We start from the raw sequence: 24,246 nt of genomic DNA on the forward strand, positions 1-24,246 counted from the left end.
GTTTGAAGTGCAAAATTTGTGAGGATTTCAAGAAACGCGAACAAGTTTAAGGAAAGAGAAATCAGAAAAGCGAACGAATGGATTGAGACAGTAGGCGTGCCAGGCGGGTTAAAAAGATAAAGCATAAATCTGAGAAAGAACACACGGAAAAAAAACGAGAACTGCGCTCGCGAGGACAATGTCACGCATTTGTATCAACCCGCACGTCCCGTCGAGTGGACGCGAGCATGTTGCACCTGCACGTGACACCCGTCTGCATACGGAGTGTCCCATCGGGAGAGGAAGTAGAAAGTACGGAGACAGGGGATCGGGGAACCCCCCTCCCCCCCCCCTCCTGTGTACACGCGAGACTCGACATTCGCGCGCATTTTTGGACTCCTATACGAGAATGGTGCGATGTGACGCGACACGACACGACGCGACGCGACGCGACGCGAGGCGAGGCGAGGCGTCGCGACGCGAGGCGAGGCGAGGCGAGGCGAGGCGACGCGTCCGTTCGACGTCGAATTAGCGCTGCACGGCGGACGCGATAACGTCGCACGAGTTCACTCACCCTCGCCCTGACTGTCGCGACGCGTCTCGCTTTTCCGAGTACGGACTTGCGACGAAAGAGTCGCGATTCGAGAAACACAACACTATGACGGTACCACGAATTTACCTTGACATAGAGAATGAAATTTATCTTGTCTATATTGCTAATTGGTATTGATAATGTTGTTATATTTTTGTGCGATTCCTCGGGGACTTTGCCTCGCTGTGATTTTGGTATTCGGCTTTAACTTGATGGAAAATATATGTAACATATGTCTAGGAAAGTACGAACGTAAATTATTTCGGAAACACAATGTGAATTCGTTTAATTTCAAGTTTAATTTTAATTTTATTAAATCTGTACTTCAACGTGTTGTTAATTTCTATGATATCGTGCAAAATAATGAAATTATAACTGAAATCGTCACGAAAAGGTGTTACAAGTTCAGTCCCATCCATATAGAAATAGAATTCCAAAAGAGAGAGAGAACAAGTACGAATTGTTGAAACGAGAATATATAATTTGCAAGCGCAATATTTTTGTACAGTTCCTTTTTTTTCCACATGCGGTTTTTCGTAAGCGTTACAGTTTTCCTTAGGATTCTTATGTCTTATTCTGCTTAATTCGTTAGAAAAACTTTATTTTTATGACTTTTATACACTTTTACATACATAAGAGTTAGATATATTTTATACATAGTAATATTTAAATTTAACAAGTTTAAGTTTATTATTAATTTTCATTACATACATTTAATAACACAACGTGGATCTTCCTACTTTGATTTTATATTATTTTTCATTCTTCTGATAAATAATATTAATGAGAATTACCATATTTATAATAATACACCAAGTTTTTCAATCGAGATTTTGGAGGAATCACAGTTTTCATCGCTTAAAACTAACGTTTTGTATTTTACTATTTCACTGCATTTTTGAAAACAATCTAAATGAATTTTAAATAGGTGCCGAAGCTATAATAAGTGCATCTTCTAACGTCGCGACGTCCATGGCTACGCGCCGCAAGTTTTTCCCGGGAAAACGGTTTCTCGGTTACGATCCCACGAAGCTCGGCTGCCGGGATATATCGGAGAGTAGTCGCCCTTATACGTGAAAGCGGTAACGGAGATTCCGAAACGTTCGAACTGCTCCCAACCCCCATTCTCCTTTCCAGACTCGAACTCGGAGGCGCGCAGTTAGACGGTCGCTGGACCCTCGATGCAATGCACAACGGGTGAACCGTGAAACACAGGATACCATTTAACGCTCGACGTGTAAATATAGAAAGCAGTCGAATTGTATCGAGAGAGTGATACGACAGACAGCTTAACATTTGAGTTTCGAGAATTGTTTAACTTACGGAAGGCAAAATTATTGGGAGAAATTTGAATAAAGAGCGGAAAATCGTCGGCTTTGATTTATATTACATACCTGTAAATTTAAACTTCTAATTGCTTCGTTCTTAGGAACTCTGCCTTTTGCACTTAATTAGAGAGAAATTATACGTTCGAGCGGTAGCTCTGAAACTTCTTTTTCACGGTTTACCCGATATATCGTTTTGCCAACAGCGGCGCGAAAGGAAGAGCTGGCGAAAGAGACGGCGAGTGCCGCCCAGCGTGGAAAACGGGGTTGGGGCCATGAAGCAATGATATACGGGGTGTTGAAAAAATCACGTATTTTCTCTCGACCCTCAAAGGCCTACTCTACAACCAGCTCTTTGTTTCTTGTTTCTTGCTTTTTGCCACTTTTTATTTCTTACCTTTTTGCTCTTTACCAAGTTTTTTTCATTTTCTGGCGTCTGAGATAAAAGTTGACGAACTTTGAAAGAGACACGTGAAAAGAAACACGATTGTTGGTAAAACGCAAAGAAGGAAAAAGACAAGTAAAAGTAAGAAACAGGAAGGAAAGAACATATTGTAGATTAAGCTAACCGTCACCCTAATAACACTAATAACACACTTGAGATGTCCAACTCAATTCGATTGCTTATAACTTTCATAAAAATGTGTAAAAATGTAATTTTTTAAATTAAAATATTAAACGTTAAGAAACATTACAGTACCAAAGAAATATATGTATCTTTATATTAATAAGAAAGTTATAAGCATTGGAAGAGGAAAGCTAAAGATACCGAAAAGGCGTTTAAGAGTTAACTATATGCATTGAACTGAATTGTATAAATAAGAATGATGTACATATATATATAATTTTAAAATGAGACATGAATAAAATTTAAATTCAGACAAACAAAATTTCAGGAAAAAAATTATATAAATTCAAATAAGCCTCATGCAAGCAAGATATAAATTTAAGATTCAATCACAAATCCAATCCTCAGACAAAATCGCTAGAAATTTTCCACAGAAACTTACAGCCGAGAGAAAGTCCATGATACTTAGGACACCTCGTATACAGGGCGTGAGGGATACGATGCCTCAGTTCGTGCGGTTGCTCGCTTCTCTTTCTCTCCTGCCTCTCGCTTCCTCGCCATCTCACCACCGACATCCCTGGAAGGAGATGGCGGGCTGGCGCGAGAGGGAAGGAGAAAAAGAGTGAATCAAGCGGAGTGCGTGCCGAAGCCGGGAGTATAAGGGGCTAGAGAGGAGAACGGAGAGAGAGAACGGTGAGTGGAGAACCGCGCTACTGCCGTGACATCCGTATCCATCTGTATGCCGACCTGACGCGGAGACGTGCCGTGTCTGTGTGTGTGTGTGTGTATATGTATATGTATGTATACGTGTGCACGCGTGCGAGTGTCGATACGCTCACGTGCGCGCGTAGCGGCTGTCTGCCGCTGCTGGAGGCGCCGGCAGTTTGATGGAGGTGGCAGGCAGCGGGACTGCGGTATGACGTGATGCCGTGACAAGCGAGAAGAGAGAGAGAGAGAGAAAGAGAGACAGGCAGACAGACAGAGAAAGAGAGAGAGAGGGGGGGGGGGCGGGGAGAAAGTGGAACAGGAAATAGACCGAGTCGAGGAAAATTGAGGAAAGGAAAGAAGCAGAGTTAATAGATCTATTTCACGTTTTAACTCAAGGTTGTATCGAGTGTTATTATTTATTAGATGCTGAAGACTCGTGAGATTCACTTTTAATCGTGGAAACTATAGATTGAAAGAGAAAATGATATAATTGTTTCAATATCGAATTTTTGATATTTATGTTGTCACAATTAATATCAAAAATTGAAAGGTTTTAGTAAGAAACTGACCCTTGAATTTTATCTTTATTTTTATCTTTAAACAATGACATGTTTCTTTTTTCTCTATATTTCGGTTTTCTTGCAAGCGGTTACAAAATTTTTGGAATTATGTCGTTGTAGCAGATGAGATACATATAGATAACAATAAATTAATACGCACTATAGACAAATATTGTAAAATACAAATGATTGCGATGGCTAGATAAATGTTGCTGAACAGAATAGACTAACAAAATAGAAAAACTCAGAAAGAGGAGGAAAGGAAGAGGTCACAGAGAATCAGAAGACGCGGACAGGTGGAGAATGCGGTGGGTTTGACGCACGTTTGAGTTTGACCAAGGAACCTTGGTATGAGAACTGCGAAAGTTTCTTGCCGAGGATGAGCGAGGAGGCAACATCAACGTGGAGTAGATCGTGGTGTACAAGAGGTGACAGTGGCGAGGGATACGAGAGAAGAGAAGGCGGATGAGAGTGCGGCGGACGTTTCAGCATGGCTCCGTGTCGAGCTCGATAATACTCGAGGACTCGAAAGGCTGGTCCCAACGCCGTAATCCTCGAGTGGCAGGGACCAGGGAACGACGCGGGGCAACGTGAATAGGGAACGGCGAGGGGAAGGGAGAAGTGGCTGATACGTTGGTCTGATATCTGCTTTCGAACCTGGATCGATGATACTGTGCGATGCAGCATCGACGACCATTGGCTACGGCTCGATAAGCCCAGGAAGACCCGGTCGAAATCCGAGACCGAGGGATAATCAGGAGTTACCGCCGTGGCTTCTACGTGGTACTGTTGCTCGAGGTAGCTCGTTCGCCAAGGTGATCCCAGCACGGTCGAGATGCACGCTACGAATACAACGTCGCGACAACATTATCGAAGGAAGAAGGGAGTTAATGTTGTTTCTTATCTCTCCTCACGTCGGAACGAAATCGAAACTTCCGGTCTCGAATAAGTGATGATTTCTTTAGATAGCCACACAAGTAGTAGATAATCGTTATGAGCAGACGTAATGCCATTTGACAAAGTTAGCTACTTTTCAGTGTTAGGTCTTTTTTAATCTTTGGAAAGTCTATTTTCTATTTTCTTTTATCTTAATTTAATTTTTTCTTGAATAAGTCTTGTTATAATTTATTATTTTATTGTCTATAATAGCTTTCCTGTTCTGTAAAACTTAATACTTATAAAATTTCATATACTGAGACAAAAATTTTAGATATTTGCAATTATAAATGTTACTATAATCACGATAATTACTATTATAATGTTAGTAATAATAATTATATGTATAGTTTTATCAACAAATATATCTATATTTATTTGTATCCTTCGAAAATGAATATAATTATAGTTGTATTATCATAAAAAAAATGTTGCAGTTATTAATATTCTAGTATTAATAACTACTGTGACTTTTATTGGCAATTTTGATTGGTTTGTAATTTATTCTTGGAGTCAAAAAAAAATACAGTATTTGATTTAAATTATGAATTATAGTTAAATTATAGTTATATAATCGCAAATATTTTATGATAATAAGAACTATAATTATAATCTTTGCATTGTCATCTATATATCTTCGTCGATATAACTACTAGTTATTATTACTAACATTGCAATAATAATTACAGTGACATGTAATTATAATAACAAATAACAAAAAATGTTTCTCTCAGTAGATTCGAATGAGAAAGTTTAACGTTCCGAATATTCCTTGAATATTGTTGAAATATTTGGAAATTACCATATTGTTTGTGTAGAGTTTGTTAAAATTCACTATTCATGAAAAATATTTTAGGTTTTATTCTAGTTTTTGTACTGTCGATTACATTCTAACTAATTGAAGCTTTCGCTGCATGAAAGTGTCAAAAATGGAAATGCATACTTTAATTTTATATATTAGCTTATAAAATATTGACTATGATTACTTTAAAAAGGAATTTATTTTTGAAAACTTTTATAATAATAAAATATAAAATATTTTTCTTGAATTATATTATATTTTATATATATATATATATGTATATGTATTATATTATATATTATTAATACAAATTCAACCGAGTCAAAGATTAATGAAAGTGCAAGCGCGTTTGCGATCAATTGTCGTTACTCCATTAACGCTTTTTCAGCTTTCTCGAAACGTTTCTTCTACCCTCTTGCTAGTCTTAAAATTCTCGTCGCGCGGCGAGGGTTGAAAAATGCACGGCCAGCTCGTGGACACGCCACGAGCCGGATAAGGGTGGACGGTGGCATCGGCTTAAGCAAAGTCTCCGATCCATAACCCTACCTATCCCCCGTAGTCTCAACCCCCTGGTCGCCGATGGCACGACCCATACCGCAGGCACTTTACTACCCTGCCACGCCACACGCACAGACATGGCTGTGTAACAGTGGTAGGGTGAGTGGCATGAGGTTACCGGTTACCGACGTCGTCGTCGTCGTCGTCGTCGTTGTCGTCGTCGTCGACGACGTCGACGTTGACGAGGGGATGGGAAGTGGGGTTGAACCTATCCCATGTTACGTGCCAGCCACGCGACGCGCCTGATTAAGGAGCCTGCAGGCAGCCAAGGGGTGGCTTGCCTTTCCTTCTTCCTCCCCTTCCACCCTTCATCCTCGTGCAAGTTCTTCGTGTCGGTCTTCGCGAGGGAAACGAGATGGGAAATCTGCGGATCGCGAGACTCGTAATGGCCGTTGGTATATGGCAAAGAAATGTCTTTATTAGTATGCCATGAGTCGCGCGAAGCGAGACGCTGGTTCGGTCGAACTGTATGAATTTTAAAGGGTTTAATCGAAAACCAAGAATGAAAGTTTTTTTATGCACGCGAGTCATATTTGGTGGAATACATGTATTTAATCGTATGTTTTTACGTCAATTTCTTTATTATAACGTGTAGCTCAAATTAAATTCTTTAATGAGATTTTTCGATAAAGTCAAATATCAAAATTAGATGTTGTGATTAAATACAATGTTTCTTTTAATCGAAATAATAGAATTGCAATATATATTTCATCAAACGAATCTGACTATTGAAGGTTTTCTTTCTATTTATGACAGAATAGTAGATAAAAGGATTGTGATACGAGACATAATTTCGTTCTTTTTAATTATCAGTATACAGTTTTGTTTCCTTTTTTTTCTAATATTCTTTTGTTTCATAGATAAATGTATGATGTAAGAATACAATTTTTTATGCATAATATTCGCGGTACTTTATTTGAATACATCATTAGTTCCGAGTTTTTTCTTATTATCTACAAAAGAGCCGATTTCGTAATTCGAAGAATTTCGAGTCGTAACCGACCGACAGGCGAGATTAGGCTCGTTCGAGCGCGGATGGTTAGAGGATAGGAAACGAGGCTGAAGCTTCTATCCCGTATTACGTGCCGGTGAGGCGTCAGGCCTGATTAAGGATCCTGCGGGGGATTTGCCTGCACACGGCGTCAGCTCGTTTCTACTCCCTCAGCGAGGCGACGACTCGTAGTCGACCTTTGCGAGATTCTGCGACGGAAATTCCCGGGAACGAGCGCGCCTTCCCCGTGATGGTCCTTCGTTTTCCCGCGCAAGACACCGTCTGTGTACTCACAGAATTACGTAAACGTGTCAAGAATTTCGCGGCTATACGAAACTGCATCGATGTCGCATCGAGCAACCGATATTGATCCACATCGAATTGGCTTTTCTCCTTAACCTGACTTTATTCTTTATCTTTTTAAGTTCCTTTTCTTTTCGATGGTTTTGCGACAAAATTTCTAAATTTTTTTAAAAGAATTTGAAACTTAAGCACTTTCTGTGCTAGATGCCTTATCTTTTAAGATATATTTTTCCTTTCTTATTATAGAAAGGTCTATTGTAGGAAAAATCATTCAGCATTTATATGTACAGTAAACAATATATTGTAGTATGAAAAAAAAATCTTAATCAATATAGGTCGAAAACTCAATTGTTTCCAAGACATAAACAATTTTGTATAATTGATTTATTACTTTTTTACGTACATACACGACGTAAAAAGAGAAATTGAGATAAGTGACACTGATAGCTTATTTGAAAGAATTACAGATCTAATGATGTAATCTCCCATAATGTTCATTCAACTATAATGGCTAATTGATGTCAACATACCGATTCTCGGAAATTTTTTATTAGAAAGTGTGTACATGGAAATTGAATCAGAACATTCAGAACACGGTTTGTAAACACTGAGGTAAATCTTCATGTCGTATACACGTAGAAGCCAATAAGTCAGTTATGATACTAACGTATAAAATTGTTGTTTATGTCTTAGAAGCGGTTGAGTTTTCTCGATCCATGTTCACTGAGACTTTTTTATTCGCTACTATCTATCATATAAATCCGAAATGTTTTTTTTTATCATCTTGTACATTACATTATCTTAACACATTTCTTTTGTTAATTGCACTTAAATACGTTTCTCTTATTTTCAATAAAATTATTGTTGTTATTATTTTTTATGTCTCCGATCAAAACGTAGGAATAATAATTTTGGCTTTTAATAAATCCTAAGCAATTAAGTATCGTTTAATCTCGAAGGAGTTTCCCCAGAATTTTAATTTGAGCGTTACAAAAATATCTCAAGATTGTTACTCCTTTATACAAAATACAAAAGAAATGCGAGAACGAGAAGTATTCTCACACGTTTGGTTGCACCGTAGGATCCCCGGCTCTCGAGCTTCCTTTCTAGAATGACGAAGACGAATGCTGAGCCGCGCGCAGGATATCGGGAGCTCAGGCTCCGGTCGACCGGACCAAACCTTCCGCTCGTCTCGTCCATTTTTCTCTATCCCCGACCTTTTTTCCTTCGGCAAGTGGTAGCCGGTTAAGTGCCCGGGAGAACGATGAGCAAGTTCCTCTCTGATAACGACCGGAGAAGCGACCCGGCTCATCCGTCCTACCTCGCCGCGATCCTTTTCCAAGAATAATCTTACCTTCCATTTCTCCGTGTCGCCTTCATCCCGTCTCGATAGAGCGCGAATATAGTCCCACAGGAATTATTGGCCAGCATGACCGTAACGTACAGAGGAACTTTCGATTTTTCTTATTTTCAAGATTCAAATCTTTGTACTAGCTGTTATAATAATAAATATCTTTTCGATATACTTTAAATACAAATGTAAAGCAGTTTTTCTGCAATTCTTCAAAATTCGAAAGAAAAATAATAAAAGTATATCGCACTGAATAAGGTGTAAAAGTTTTTTCAGAGATATTTGTCCGCAAAAAATGTAACTAGAATAAAGCGTGGTAATTTGAAGGTTAACAGAAATTTTCAAATTGTATAAAAGATGGAGTATATTTAATCAAACATATCACATACACCGAAACAAATTTTGGCATTTTTGGTCCAATGAATGATTAATCAATGTCCGACTTAATGTAGTTAATGCATTGATACAATAACTGGATTTATTTATATAACTATATATTTATTCTGGCAATGAATTCTAGCAATAGTTTTACAACCTAAATCATTAGGACCATTGAGAATTCATTGAACCAATTTTTATTATTTTTTCATAATTCAATGAATATTTTATTGTATAAAATATATTATTGTATAAGAAATATTATTGTATAAGATATATTTTGTATTTGATTGAATACACTGTGTTTGACAATTTCTGTTAACTTGTCTAAATTAGCCCGCTTTATCCTAGATTTGGAAATCTAAGATTAAGGTACGCACGTAAAAATTCGGATGAAGAGTGAAGAAATATGAAGATGAAAACTTGTATTAGAACTTTCTTCCCTGAGGACATTGTCAGTCGCCTACGAGCAGGTCGATCGCTCTTCGTGGACCAGCAAATAAAAGCGGAAGAGGAAAGAATAGATTCGTAAGAAAGGACTGGACGGCGCGTAAGCGAGAGAAGAATGGTCGAATCCTTTAATCCGGAATATGAAGACGAAGACGAAGATGCGGGACGGGAATGAGGATGCAACTGGGGATGATTCGAATGGAAAGATTAAGACAGGACTATTGGTTGCAGTATTCTCGCCCGGAGAGAGGCTGTTAGTCTCGTGGAAACAAACGAAGAATCATCAAACTTGAAAAGTAGAAGGAGCGGAACTGAAGAAAAGAAAAGGAAGCGAAAAAGTAGGCGGGAAAGGATAAGATAAGAAAGCTCGGGAGGAGACGAATAATCAATACGGTCGCCAAGTCGTTAATTCCAATCGCCAACCATCACGCCTCCGTGCAGCGTTAAACACAGGACGAGAATTTCACCCCCGACTGCCTGAAGGGCATTCTTTTTTCTCGAATCCCCCGTCGGTGTGCGGAGCTTCGATTTTTTTTTTCTTTCGGTCTTGCAACGCGCAGACCGGCGAAGGAAACGAAAGGAAAAGAAAAAAACTGGGGAGACGATCGAAAGCGGGCATCCCTTCCACGATAATTATTTTCCGACGAGGCTTGGCGTCGCCTTAACAACGATCCGGTGAACGTCGGAAAATATCGGGATCAAAAGTGCACCACGTGAACGGAGAACTAAGATGCTACTCGTTTATTATTAGAAACTCGATATCCTACTGATATTGTTTATGATACTTAACTATCGATCGATAATGTGAAATTCTTACCCTTCGTCTGTAACTTGGGTCTTTGAATTTTAGTGCAGATATTTATATTGTTCCACTGTATACCCTGTAAAAAATAAAATGTTAATTTTAATTTGAAGACAGTGGAGTTTCTGAGTACAGTGGACTTTCTGAGACATGCAAAAATGTTAAAATTATTTAACTATATGTTTTTAAGTTAAAATTAACATTTTATTTTTTACAGTGTAAACATCTAAAAAGATTCTTACTTGTGAAACCTTTAACCCTTTGTGGATGGATGACCCCGTTTTGATTATCTTCTTTTATTTTGTAAACTGCTCACTTGATTTTCATGAAATTTGGCCTGGTAAGGTAATTTGATAATGCTGTATTCGAGTCGAGGTCAAAAATAAAAAATTCAAAATGATCGATCCAATATGGCGGACAGAATTTTAAAAAATCTGATTATCATGAAATTCGATTTTAGGTATTTTTAATTGCGAAGTAATATAATAAAGTTTCCAGTTTCGATTTATTTAAAGCTCATCATGTTACACGCACAAACAGTTGGAACTGATTTCCAATCTCTAATTATGAACTCTGTGACAGTATAAAATTCTCACTTCATTGAAGGTTACTCTTTTGAAATGTGACATTTAAACTCAGCAATACCGAGACTCTTAAAATCGAGTTTCACGATAATACTATAATCAGTTATTTTTTAGAAATTTGAATTTTAGTATTCTGAGAGATCAAAATTGAATTCAGTAACTTCGAAAACTCTTAGAAAACAAGGTCTTCATTATGTTTCTTTGTTAGAAAGCTCTTGTCTTCGAAGAATTAATAAGTTTTTATTATCAAGATTATTCCCGAGTTTTTATTATCAAAGAAGTTGCATTATATTTCATATATATTTCTTATTTTTTACAAGTTTAAATTTATATACTAGATAAATTCACAATCAAAAAATTGACTATACCTTTAAAGTCCAACATTACTCGCGGAAGAGTTAAGTTTAAAAACTTTTGTTAAAAGAAACTGCGAATCTTAACAAAAATATACGCGCATTGTTTAAAAAAAATTATATTTACAATTAGTAATTTTATTTATTCTCGCGAAGAAATGAATATGCCGGTCAATATTTTTATTAAAATATATAATGAGCGAGATGTCCGACTTAATCTGCATAAATTCTGGAATCCGAACCAATTACTTAATTTTTTCCGAGCGGTACACAAACGCTCGCGGTCTTATTGCACAACTTAGTCCGAAAACACCAGGGCAACGCAGCGCGAAGCCGCGCGCGAGTCCGGCGGAATAAGAACGGAACGAAACAAAACGAAAAGGAAAAAGGGGGGGAGGGAGGGTTGGGGGAGGAAAAAAAGGAAAAAGCATAAAAGTACGTCGCCGGCGGTGGTCGTGCTCGCGAATATCCGGCGTGAGACTCGAATAGCTGCGCTCTTCCCGCACGAGCGTTTCCTCCCCTTCCCGCCTTCACTCGCTCCATATCCACGAGAACGCGCGCACGTCCGTGCGCACGTGACTATATACGTGCTCGCATGTATCCGTTATGTATACATACGTGCTTGGTGCGAGAGGCGAGAGGACTCGATCCCTCCGGGGAGTTACACGAGAAAGAACGGACGACATGCGGATGGAGAGAGGGAGAGAGAGAGAGAGAGAAGTGCAACGAGGAATATACGAAGTAGGGAAGAAGAAGGTAGAGAGAACGACGTGACATAGCTCGAGGGTTGAGGAAGAGGGTATGAGGGAGAGAGGGGAGGGGGACACTCCGGAGGAAGAGGGACACTGGGACGCTCGTAACGAGTCTCTCCTGGTCCCTCGTCGCAATGAGGCTCTCGGACGACCGGATCGCCATGGGACGAAGGCTCGCCGTGTGCCAGCGAAGGTAAGGGGTGTGAGGATCGGTCAGCAGAATGGAGAGAGGTAGTGACTGGCCAGGATGCGAGAGAGCGAGAGGAGACCCGGGCGGATACGATCGGCGAACCGCGCGGCGCGTGATAAATAACCCAGCGGCGGCTCCCGCTCTGTTCCCGTCTCTCGCTTTCGCCTCCTTCCTCTTTCTTCGCTTCGTGTCTACCGCTCAGCTCTCCCTCCACCTCCTCCCACTCCTCCTTTCCGATGGTTCTACGGGTGCGAGCATCGCTTGAGACCGCTTACAGGTCGCGCCAAAAGACGCTTGGCTGCTCTTTGACGCTTGACCGACGCCGACTTCCGCGAGCGAGGAGAATCGACGACTGTACTATACAATGCCTCTTGAGATGAAGAGAGAGAGAGGGGAGGGGGGGAACTATTATTTTCGAGAGAAATATAGGTTTCCTTTTTTTTTTTAATTCGCTTCGCCGTGAGCGCTTTTTCGGACTGTCTGACGATGATAGCTATTATAGTCGGGTAATTTGACAAATTTGGTACCTCACCACTGTTTCCGTTGGTTATTTTTATAGCGGCACGATAAAATAAATGTTTTCGATTTTGAATCGCTAAAATTGGTTGTCTATTCGCACGGAGTCATTGAACGTTGCGTAAAAAAAAAAAACGTCCAGTATTTATCTTTTTGCATGGAAGTTAAAAATTTTCCAGCGAATCGCTAACCCCACGTTACCAATTTACATTAAAAAAATATTGTAAACATTAAAATATATATGATCCGTCACAATTTGTAATAACATATAGAAACTTTTTTTCACAATGTCTTTACGAATATAAAGAGTAATTACGGAATCATTGAACGTTATATAAAAAATATCCAATATTTATATAAAAGTCTTTTTATATAAAAGTTCAAATTTTGTAGCAAAGTGCTAAAAGTGATCTCCACCTTGCTCATTTACATAAAAAAAATATTGTAACCGTTAAAATATAAAATCATCACAATTCGAAATAAGCTACAGAAACCTTCACAGTGTCTTCAAAAATGTAGAGAACACCTTTGTGTCTCCACTTAAATGTCTATATACCCAAACCGTTCACAAAATATCTCCGAAAATTCCTACTTCCGAAACTATATCGCGATAAATAATAAATCCCAGACAAAAGCCTGTGCGTTGCCGGTAACAAAAGCCTCGCGTCGTTTCATTACCATCGAATTACGCACGGCGGATATTAATTGACGTTGGATCTTCCATATCTCGCCGGTATCCCGGCGGCTCGATCCCGGCTTCGATTTCCGATCGGTGGAACATACGGACGGAAAAGGCCGGGGCTCTCTCGGCTTGCTCAGCGGTCTCGTCGTCTTTTTGCTAACGGCTGTACTACGGTGCCGTCGCGGCGCGGAATATCCCGACTGCGCGCGGTGTGGCGTGGCGCGGCACCGAGCGGCGCGGCGCGGCGCGGCGCGGTACGACGCGATTCGGCGTGGCTCGGCGCGGCGTGGCTCACGGCACCGTTTATCGCACGGGCTTGAACTCTTGGAGCGGCGTTCGGCTGGCGCGACGCGGCACGTATCTACCATCGAGCACGGCAGGAACGAGGCTATTACGCGAGCGCGCATACATATCTACCCCGTAGCGAGGAAACGAGGCGATTCCGTGCTGGCGAGAGTGGGTGAGAGAGAAAGAGAGAGAGAGAGAGAGAGAGAGAGAGGCAGGGTGGTAAAGGGAGCGAGAGATGGCGATAGAAAGAGGAAACGAGATGCCGTTAAAGCACGAGGGAGTGAGAGATAGGCAAGAGAGAAAAAGCGAGGCAACACGGGGTGTTGACTCCACCTCCGGACGATTTCGAGCGGTTCGTGCTTCCAGGATCAGCGGAAAGCCTCGCTAACGCGGCGGGATAAAGGCGAGAGTTCCTGGCGAGAGCGGCCGCCCGCTGAAACGAACGAAAAACAGGCGGTATCCATCATTCCCAGCCAGCCAGCCAGCCTGCCTGCCTGGGCGACGGCCACTTTGACGACGACGACGACGACGGCGACGACGACGACGACGACGACAGCGGCGACGACGATGTCAAGAAAGAAGAAGAGGGAGGAGGAGAATCTAAAGGAGGAAAAAGCGATGGCAGTACCGAGATGAGCGCGAAGGCGTGGCGGAAATCACGTCGACGGCTTCATACGACAGGCGTCTTCGAGAGAAAGAGAGACGTTAACCCGCCGTTAAAGGCCATCGTCCCGTTTTTAGGTCCGGAATCCAACTTAAAGTGCGGTTGCGGAGACTTTCTGATAGGAATACAAGTTTGATCTTTGTCGTAGGAATAATTTCGATCTGTTATTCTACTAGTATTACATATCAAAGCGTACATAGCAAAACGATAAGAAAATAAGACGAGAAACGTGAAGAACAATGATTTTAATTATTGCAAGTCAACTGAGTTTCGATGTCTCAATCGCATTGCGATTTAATATCAAAATTATTTTTCAAATATTCGGACTATCGTAGTTGATACTTGAAATTATTTTTCGAACAAGGAAAACAACGTGATAAAAAGAAAGATGAAATCTTCCGAGTTATTTTAGTATGCTGGCCAATTAACTGTATTCCGTTCTACCTTCTCCAGACACGGAGGATCGCTAACCGCAGTTAGTGAACTCGGTAACCGACCCTAAAATTATCCCCGTAATTACGCGAAACTTAGCGATGGTCGTCGTCATCGCCGTGCGTGAGCCGGAGATAGGCGAGCGTTCTCGTCGGCATAATCAAAGGTAACCCGTCGGGAAACTTCATGGACTCCATGACGATCTGCGACGTAAAGGTAAGCGTTGCCAGAGGAGCTTCGAGATCAAATCGAAACTTCTCCGGACTTGGCGAAACGTTGGATCGTCCCGTCCGTTGATCCATCTATCCATCCGTCGTCGTCCGATCCGTTCTAAATGGAACAGAACTCGAATAACGTATTCCACCGTCCGCCCACGTGACGCCACTGAATCCCGGTTGTCGCGCACGTGGGTAACGCCGTTTAGAGTGGCGTGGCACGAGTAATCGAGTTTCGGGGGCTCGCGCGCCGCGATCCGTTTGCCAGCCGGACCGAACCATCCCGACCTACCCCCGACCCTCCAACCCCTTCCGGGACTACCGCTCGCACGCTCTCCCGCAGCATCCCCCGCAGCTTGCCCCCGACGTGACCTCGGTTGAGCGATCAGTCGGCTGATTGGCGGCGCGGCGAAATGAACGAAACGAATACGTAGCATCCCCTTCGTACCTCCGACCTACCCCTGGCCGACCCGCGTGCAGCCCTCGCACGATCAGCGTACACGAATGCGCTAAACTGATCGCACCGTATAGAATGCGCGAGCGGACCTATATTTGCGGTTGTATATCGCCGCCACTTTACAGGATGTTTTCGACGACACGAGCGTGGAAGTGATGTGTGCGTAAAGAGCGATTCAGGAATATCGCGCACTTTCTCGAAATTCCAGGTGTCGGAGGGCGGATTGAGGTGAATAATATTTGCGCCTCGATGTTAAAATAATGATAGTTTTAATCAGACACATTGGGAATTTGTGCAACAGAAAATGGTTTTGGTAAAATATCTAAAAATTTTGCCGAAAAGAATTTTGTTTGGATCATCAAAATAATAATTACGTAGGGATGGTCAAACTGGTTACTGATTTGTCAAAATTTGTTGCAGCATTGCTCATCATACTTGAGTTTTCTACACAAATATTTTGATGGCCCAACAAAATTATTTTTCAGATCTGTATCTAGCTAAATTTTTAGAGATACTTCAAAAAGTTGTTTTAAACGTTAGTTTGTATAAAGTTTCAGTTTGTTTTACAAAGAATGAATTAAAGAAATAAAAAATTTAACAAAATGCGCGCTATTATAAAAGATTATATAATACATACGTAAAGTCTTCTTTTTACAACTAATTGATCTCTCGTTTTTTTTGTCATAATATTTGTTATATTTAGGAAATACTATCGGATAAATTTTATAATAATATATGATTTATGAATTCTCCACTTGAATTAACAATGAATTAAAAGAATGTTTACATGATAAATAACGAGAGAAATGCTTGGGATAAGTTATTTCAGTATCGAGTCAATTAGCAATAATGACTGCTCTATGTTAGTAGTTCTATTACTGACACGATAATGCTAAAGGCAAATATGAAAAATTAAAGGCGTTTTACGATGCGGTACGCAGACTAATTATGATTGCTCATAAAGTGCGGTGATGAAAGGATCGGCGCGATAGGCGTGACTATAAGGACTAGCCTTGTATCCTTAATTGTCGCGTTGGTCCTTCTTTCGAATCTTTCGAAAGTCTAAATTATTTACAAGTCATTCCCTAAAAAAAGATAAAACATAAAAGCACAATGAAAATAATAATCGCCTTAAAATCTGGACTACTTCTAGTATCACAAAGAGCGTAGGATTGAAATAAATGACGTCTTATAAGATACCGGAACAAAATGAACAGAATCAATTCAAACTAATATTTTTATTTGTTGCTAAAAAATTGCCAAAGAAAAAATTTGTTACTCTGCAAGTTTTCTTAAAAAATGATGTTTCGTTAGAAGATTAAGTTAGTAGAACAATATATATATATATATAAAACAGTGAAATTGTACACAACAATACGTAAGAATTTGTTAATTTGTTGCTCATAAAATATACTACATCGTTAAATATCACGAAACAAAGATAACTTAATTTCCTAAATTAGTAACACTTTATTTTTAATATTCATGTGTGTCAAAATGTAAATCAATTCATTTCTGTGGTTGAATTACTTAGTTCAAAATAAATCACATCCATATTGACATAAAAACACTCAGTATAAAAAAAACCTAAATTTGAGATTAAATTTAATATGTTTTTTTAAATTAAATTGTTTATCTCAATTGTTTTAATTAAATTATCGACATTGAGTAGAAACAGTGACGACCTATAAAAAATAGAAATGATTAAAAATCATTTAAATTAGGTATAATTTAACATTATGATTTTAATATTGCAAATCCATGTGTGCAAAAATGACTGTATGTGTATGCTTGGTTTTTCATGTAAAAGTAACACATTATATTGCATACAGAAATGAATTTATACATTTAAATACGTAAAGAATTTTTTCTTAGAGTTTACACTGAAAATATGATAGTCGTGGGACAACATTGCATTTGGAGGATTGAATTTTAATGTAAATCTCATTCATTAATAAAACTACAATAAAATATAAAGTGCATGGTAAAAATCTTTAAAATATTGTATTATACCACAATATTTTCAGGGTAAATTTTTAAAGAAAGTTCTTTCCGCGAACGTATAATATAATCACTTTTGCACTAATCACACACACACACACACACACACACACATATATATTGTAATTATCTTTTATTCACTTGGATTTGCATTGAACAATGTGGTCCCGATGCATCAGTCGTCTCCCTCGTTCGAGTTTTAATATTTTGTGTCTTACCAAACTGTTTCACGGAACGCAATTTGGCAATTTTGGAACGTCCTGTATAGGTGTCGGTACTCAGTTATATCGCGCACGCGGCGGAACGTTTGAACGTGGCGAACGATGGCGGCGAGGGGAGGAGGGGGGGTTTCAGGGCCGTAGCCACGGGGAACGAGGCTAATTCAATGGATGCCTCCGACGCGGCTCGTGCCTCTCTATCTACGTATCCCACACCCTCTCTTTCCTCACCCGCGACTCGACTCGTTGCGCGCACCATCCCCGCTAGCTCGCCGTAATTAATGAACGGCTCGACGCTGCACGGCACAAACAACCCCGGCAGCCGTCACCCCGTCCCCTTTTTCGTTTGCCTGACTTCCAACGTGGACGCGTAAGACGCGACAAAAGCGATACGGATATATACTTGAGAAAAAGGTAGAAATAATCGAAGCGAAATCCACACTCCTATAGATAACGTTAAAAATAAAGAATCTTCTATTTAATTGAGGGAGGTAATAAATATGAATGTTTTATTTTTTTTTTATCTTTTATCTCAAATCGTTTTTCACGCAGCGTGTATTTTACGAGTGTCGCTAAGACTTTTGCGACAACCAGTAGCACAGCCGCATCTGATAACGAGGTGCGTGACATTCTCGAAGCGCGTTGCACAGCCGCGTACATTTCATTCTCGTATACGATACTTGCATAGGACGGCAGCGTGTATTACGTGAACGTGCGAATACGTTTGCTTCTGAGAAGTAGTAAAGGGAAAGGAAGGGAAAGAGAGAGAATCATAATTTATTATCGTTGTCATTATCTGGGATTTTTTAAATAAATATTAAAAGGGACAGTTGCGTCTTTTTATTTTATTTAGACTTGGTTTTGGAAACAAGTAATATAAAACAAGAAGCCTCTTTACTAAAGAAGTGTAAGTTGCCTGAAAGCATACGTAAAAAAAAAAAAAAAAAAAAACTGGGAAAACACATATTTGCCGTTATAACGAAATGAAAGGAAATTTTGCTCAAATGCAAAAGACTAATTCTAACCATTATCCTGCGTTTTTACGTATAACTTATCATTACTCCGTGTGCGTAAATGCACTCAGATGATTTTACTCTGTACATGGATTCGCCAAATATAAATAAATACTGAGGCATCTATGTACACGTAATGACAAGTTATATGTAAAAAAAAAAAGCCTAGGATAGGAGTTAGAATTAGCCTTTTGCTTTTGAGCAAAATTTCCTGTCGGCATTAAGCTGCTTATTCGGCAAACGGCAAAAAATATTAGTAAAAGGGTAACATTCCTGCAGAATCGTAATGCGAGCGGGAATTGGGATTGCAGAGCGGTGCATCGTGCGCAAATGCAGCGCACGAGCAAGTCTGCGCGATGCGACCGCCGCTCTGCGATGCTCTCGATGCTCTCGAGATGCGACGCGAAAGCCGGCTTCGCGCGCGCGACTTTTCTATCCGAAAATATTAATACGCGCCAGCGGAGCGTCGCATTGATACTCGCCAATGAGAAACGGCAGCATCGATTTTTGTCCTCGTCCCTCGTCCCTCGCTCCTCTCCCTTCGTGTTACGCTGTGTCGCAGTTGCGGATCCGAGGAAGCCAGAAATTCGAGGAACGCGAAATTCGATGCAGAAGCGAAAAATTCTTATCTGAAAATAATAATTACAGGGAAGAATTATATAATAGGACTCCGAAATTTAAGTAACAAATTAATTTGAAGATTTAAACTTTCTAGTGAGGGGTCAATGAAACGATTAACACAATTTATGTAAGATATATACATGATTTGAATTTGGTTCAGTTTGTAGTCATCTTCAGTTTTAAAATGTACGTATTTAGAAAATGACCTTATATTCTTCATTCACGACAAGAACGATCTTGAATCTTCAAGTTGAATTCAAGTGTCAGTCGCAGTAATAATGTACACTGTGTAATTATTACTGATAGCGAGTAATAGCGAAATGATTTCAACTCTTCTATCAATGTATGAGAACTCGGGTATACCTACACACAGAAAAATACATGTTATACGCAAGTAATAATTATTTGTTTTACCTATTTCGAAAATTTATATATCCACAAATCTATCAGATAAGTTCATAAGCATCAAATTTATTCAAAATATATCCTAAGTTAATATACTTCGGTCAAAATTATCAAATGAAAAGAATTCGACTTGCTTGTTATACAAAGTCACTTCGTCGATCAATTTTATAATATTCTTCAAAAGAAAATTAATTTTTAGTACCTAATAATTAAAAAAAATTTTTTTAAATTTGTAATAAGTATATTTTAAGATTATTATCAAAAAGATAATTTTTATTAAAGATAACCGTTGCTTAAAAGGAAGAAAATAAATTGAGTAATCACTTTGGTTGACAATATACTGATATTTTTCTGTGTATTATATATCAAATTTTGAACAGTAAACATTTTAATAATTTAGTACAAATTTCATTATAATGTTACAAATCCTTATTCTTTCAACAACAAAGAACAGTTTTGCGGACTTCATCTCGTTTTCACTTTTACGTTTTTAGCGAGAAGCACGATAGTAAAAAGGTGAAAAATTATGCAAAAATTATGCAAAGACTAACCGTTAAAGGATGGGAATCTATTTTTTAAATCTTACAGTTTTCATTGTTCTTGGAGATTACAAATTTGTTATAATACATTACTATTATTATTATTATTTATTGTGCTCTTTGCCTTAAAATATGACACTGTTTCAGCGTCACTAATAGCTTTTCCGCTTTGTAAAAATTAATCAATGGCAAGCTTCTTACAAAACTTCAAAAAATAGAGAGATGAGATGTGTAGAGTGCTCAAGTTAGAGTCTGCATCTGAAGAGATTTACTTGATTAAGCACAAGTCGATTTATGAGTGCGACAAGTCAAAGCGAAAAAGCATTTCGTCGAGCTCGTTTCATTTCGCCGAGCACGCTGAGCAAGCCTCATATCTTATTTAATTATGAATCACGGGAATAAATCGTGTTCGCGGATGCTCATTAAAGCGGCATGATTGTCGCGTGTATCAGACTGACCGCATTAGCGACAAAGAATTCCCGAGACACCCGGTACTCTCGAAACGTATCTGATAACCGGAGGCATTACGTTTTCAATGTGTTCGTGTCGAATGCTTGTGCGAGTAGCAGCAGCCAGTACTTAGAGAGCGGAGAGATGAAATAAAATCGTAAAGGCCGATTCAAACGAGACGCTATTCCCAATACTTTGATCTTCTATACTTTGCGAAAATTTTCTCACGCAACTTTATTTACTTTTTAATAATATACATACATCTCTCAATAATTTATACGTTTTATATTGTTTCTATTTATATTAGTTATATTTTAAATTTTTTAAACAGATCAATTTTATTAATAATTTTCCCTCTAGTTATTCTTAGGAGAGACTAAAAGAGACATCAAGAAGTTTTGTTTAAAGCAGAATGTTCTCTCTGTTTTTTTACTCTTTGATCTTTTGGGAAAATGATTAGAATTATGTATTAATAAATTTGACACATCAATAAATAAATGAAGGGTTTTCCACAAATATCAAACAAATGTAAAAAGTTAAATTTTCAGAAAACAGAAACCGTTCATTATATAAGTGATAATTTTTCTTCGTATATATATTATAATATATAATACGTATAAAAACAAAATTTTAAGCTTTGCATAATATTTTGATGATTAAAAAAAAGTTCTTTTCAATTAAAAAATAAATTAATAACCTGGACTTGTTTGATTCTTGCAGAAATGTTATATTTACTTCATTCAGTCGACAAGAGAAAACGAATAACAATAGTGATAGCTTCTTCTCTATTAAACAGGGTTAATACAAAACTAGAAATCAGAGAAATTGAAAAATGTCAGCGAAATCAGAGAAAAGTCAGAGAATTTTGCAAAATTATCTGAAAAATTAATATTCTTGGCTCTAAACGAGTTTAATGTACATACATCACATCCGTTTTGGAAATACTCAACAATTAAAAATGCAAGCGGCGCGGCGTCAGCAGCACAAATAGTAATTTACGTTTTTAAATTGATCTCTAAGCAGAATACTTATGGAATTTCAAACTGAGAAATTTGTGTTAAAACAAACCCTGTTAAATTTTGAGATGCTTCAGCAAAACCGAGTATTTTTCTGCATGGACGTATTAGACAGTTCCACGCGGTCTGAATCGGGCTTTAGAACTGCTGCCGGGGATCACTACGGTCACGCTCGTGCAGCCGCACGCTCAAGCGTCGCGCGCTGCGTGCTTGCGTAAGAGCCTTCGCGAGGAAGGCGAAGGCAACCGGCGAGCGTTTACGCGCGGCAATAACGCGCGGATATGTATAGCATTCGACGCAACGAGGCCTGATATTTTCCAAGAAACCCGAAGGCAGGCGGGCTGCCTCGCCTCCTGCATCGTAGGCAGGCAGCTCATTCGAGGGATTACGCGCGAAAATCGATCTCGCACGCGTCCATGGAATGGCGTCGGAAAGCCGTTCGATTGCGAATAAAAAGAGGAAACTCTCTCGGAAAAGAAAACCACGACATGTGTTTCTCGAAACGCTTTCAAAAATTCATAATACCGTTTCAAGTTAATCGATCGATCCAACGTGAAATCCGATAAAATTTGGATTTGATTCTTGTTTCTTTATCTCAAATTAAAGTGATTAATTAAAAATATACAAAGGTATATTTTTGTTTGTAATAATATTTTAATTATTTCTTAAGAATTATTGTTACCTCCATTGAGAAAAGAATTATCCTAAATTTCAATAAATATTTATTAAACATAAGTATATATTTATTTGGTACGAAGAACATTAATTTGATTTAACAATTACTTCCTTTTATTACGTAAATATTTATCTATTGTAAGTAAACGTTTAGTTGGCGGCATTCAAATAAATATTTATTTAAATTTAAGCTATTTTTTTCTCACCGTACGAAATAATAATTAATTCACTGTTATAGTTACCTAAATTCGATTAACACTTTTGTATCGTCTCCCGAAAGGTATTAATAATTCGCCATATGGTATGTTACACGACAAATGAATTATTTCCACGTGACGAGAAGCTGCGTAATACCGCGGTACAAGTGTGCCGGATATACGTTCGCGTAAACGCGAAAGACGGAAGAGCGACTGGCTACGCGTGATAACACGTCGCATGCCCGTGGCGCACATTCCGGACGCGAGATCGACGTGGCCGGGACACCACGGGGAACCGGAGATATCGAGACTCGATATTCTGTTCAGAAAGAGAGGGAGAAATATACAGATGGAGAGAGACAGAGAGGGGAGAGGCAGAGAGCCGTACGTGCCGTGTCGGTCGGTACGTCATGCACACGAAAGCCCTCCACGAAAGACCTTAGCGTCACCCTTGGCGGGTATAAAACGTACGTGCCTCTCGGCAAAGATCGCCGCGAAGTCATCTCTTTGCGCCTTTCTTTTCACGTATCCGTAAAAGCGTCGAGTGTCATGGGACGACCTTTCGGAAAAAATAAAAAGAAAAGTGTGAGCGGCGATTTATTAATTTTTACAAAATTTGTGTAAAATGGGAAAAAACGTAAGAAAATTTCTTGCAACTAAACGCTGAGACGAGAAAAGGAACATTGCGTTCAACGTATATATATATATATATTTTCAGAAATTGTACGTATTATTTAAATACGAAAATTGCAATTATTGCATTATTCCTGCGATGACATAACCGTGTGACTAATATATCTGTCCTTATATTTAGTATTTGACACATGAAATTGTCACGTGGCGAGCGTACCGCGATCGCGCGATTCATAGAGTATTCATTGTACTCGTTATGGTCGTTCCATAAATCTTTGCACTTTCGGCATGCTACTGCTTAATGGCGAAACACACAAAGCTTGTGAAACTAACGTATTCCATTATATCTCTAGATTGCATAACATTATGGCATTATACACCTCGCGTTTTCCGCAAAGATAATTATTTTATCCTTTTTGGTGACATTACTCCGCTTCTTGATTCGTCTCGAGAGTTAAAATTAGCCACGTTGTAATAATAACTAAATAACAGTAGTTCGCGCGAACATTGAAGATTTATTTTTAGAAATCGAGTTCCGATATCATTTATTTTTATATTGGTGTAACTGCGTAAATATAAATAAAAAATAAATCAAGTATCTAAAGACTCGAAGAATTTAAATAAAATTTAAATAAAAACCGACATACGTAAGTGGGGCAATGAACCAAGCTAACAATATTATATTACAATATTAATATATTGACAAAATTAAATATAAAATCAAATTCATGCGTAAAAATATAATTTATCACAATCTCAACAGTTTATGTTTCACATATCACAGTTCAATTTAGAAATTACCAATTCAAGTAAGAAATTACTAGTCTGGACAGTGACGTATCTTATGAAGCCAACTGCCAAACTGTTGGGATTAATAGTTCTCCATAGACTATGTCAGGCGTTATCACACATCCAATACTCGCTAGGATAGAGAAGGTCCGGCGATGACGAGGTCTGCCGATGTCAGGGGATTGAGCTCTCGAACTGCCGAGCTGTCGGAGAAGATGGAGGGTGAAGAGAGAGAGAGAGAGAGAGAGAGAGA

At 39.0% G+C, this 24,246-nt stretch overlaps 3 long non-coding RNA genes across 3 annotated transcripts in view; 1 reads left to right on the forward strand and 2 right to left on the reverse strand.

Annotated features, from left to right (window-relative positions):
* LOC147909200 (uncharacterized) overlaps nt 1-24,246 on the forward strand; it is a 191,399-nt gene that overhangs the window by 84,517 nt on the left and 82,636 nt on the right. The gene's annotated exons all lie outside the window — the stretch shown is intronic.
* LOC147909203 (uncharacterized) lies at nt 8,264-11,806 on the reverse strand. The gene is made up of 2 exons (XR_015545636.1): nt 10,546-11,806; nt 8,264-10,382 (listed from the first exon to the last, which is right to left on the reverse strand). It is a non-coding gene; the product is annotated as an uncharacterized LOC147909203 (long non-coding RNA).
* Nucleotides 18,486-23,801, reverse strand: LOC147909204 (uncharacterized). The gene is made up of 2 exons (XR_015545635.1): nt 19,496-23,801; nt 18,486-19,297 (listed from the first exon to the last, which is right to left on the reverse strand). It is a non-coding gene; the product is annotated as an uncharacterized LOC147909204 (long non-coding RNA).

Source organism: Acromyrmex echinatior, chromosome 7 (assembly GCF_024713525.1).
Source record: "Acromyrmex echinatior isolate Ae372 chromosome 7, ASM2471352v2, whole genome shotgun sequence".
Lineage (NCBI taxonomy): Eukaryota > Metazoa > Arthropoda > Insecta > Hymenoptera > Formicidae > Acromyrmex > Acromyrmex echinatior.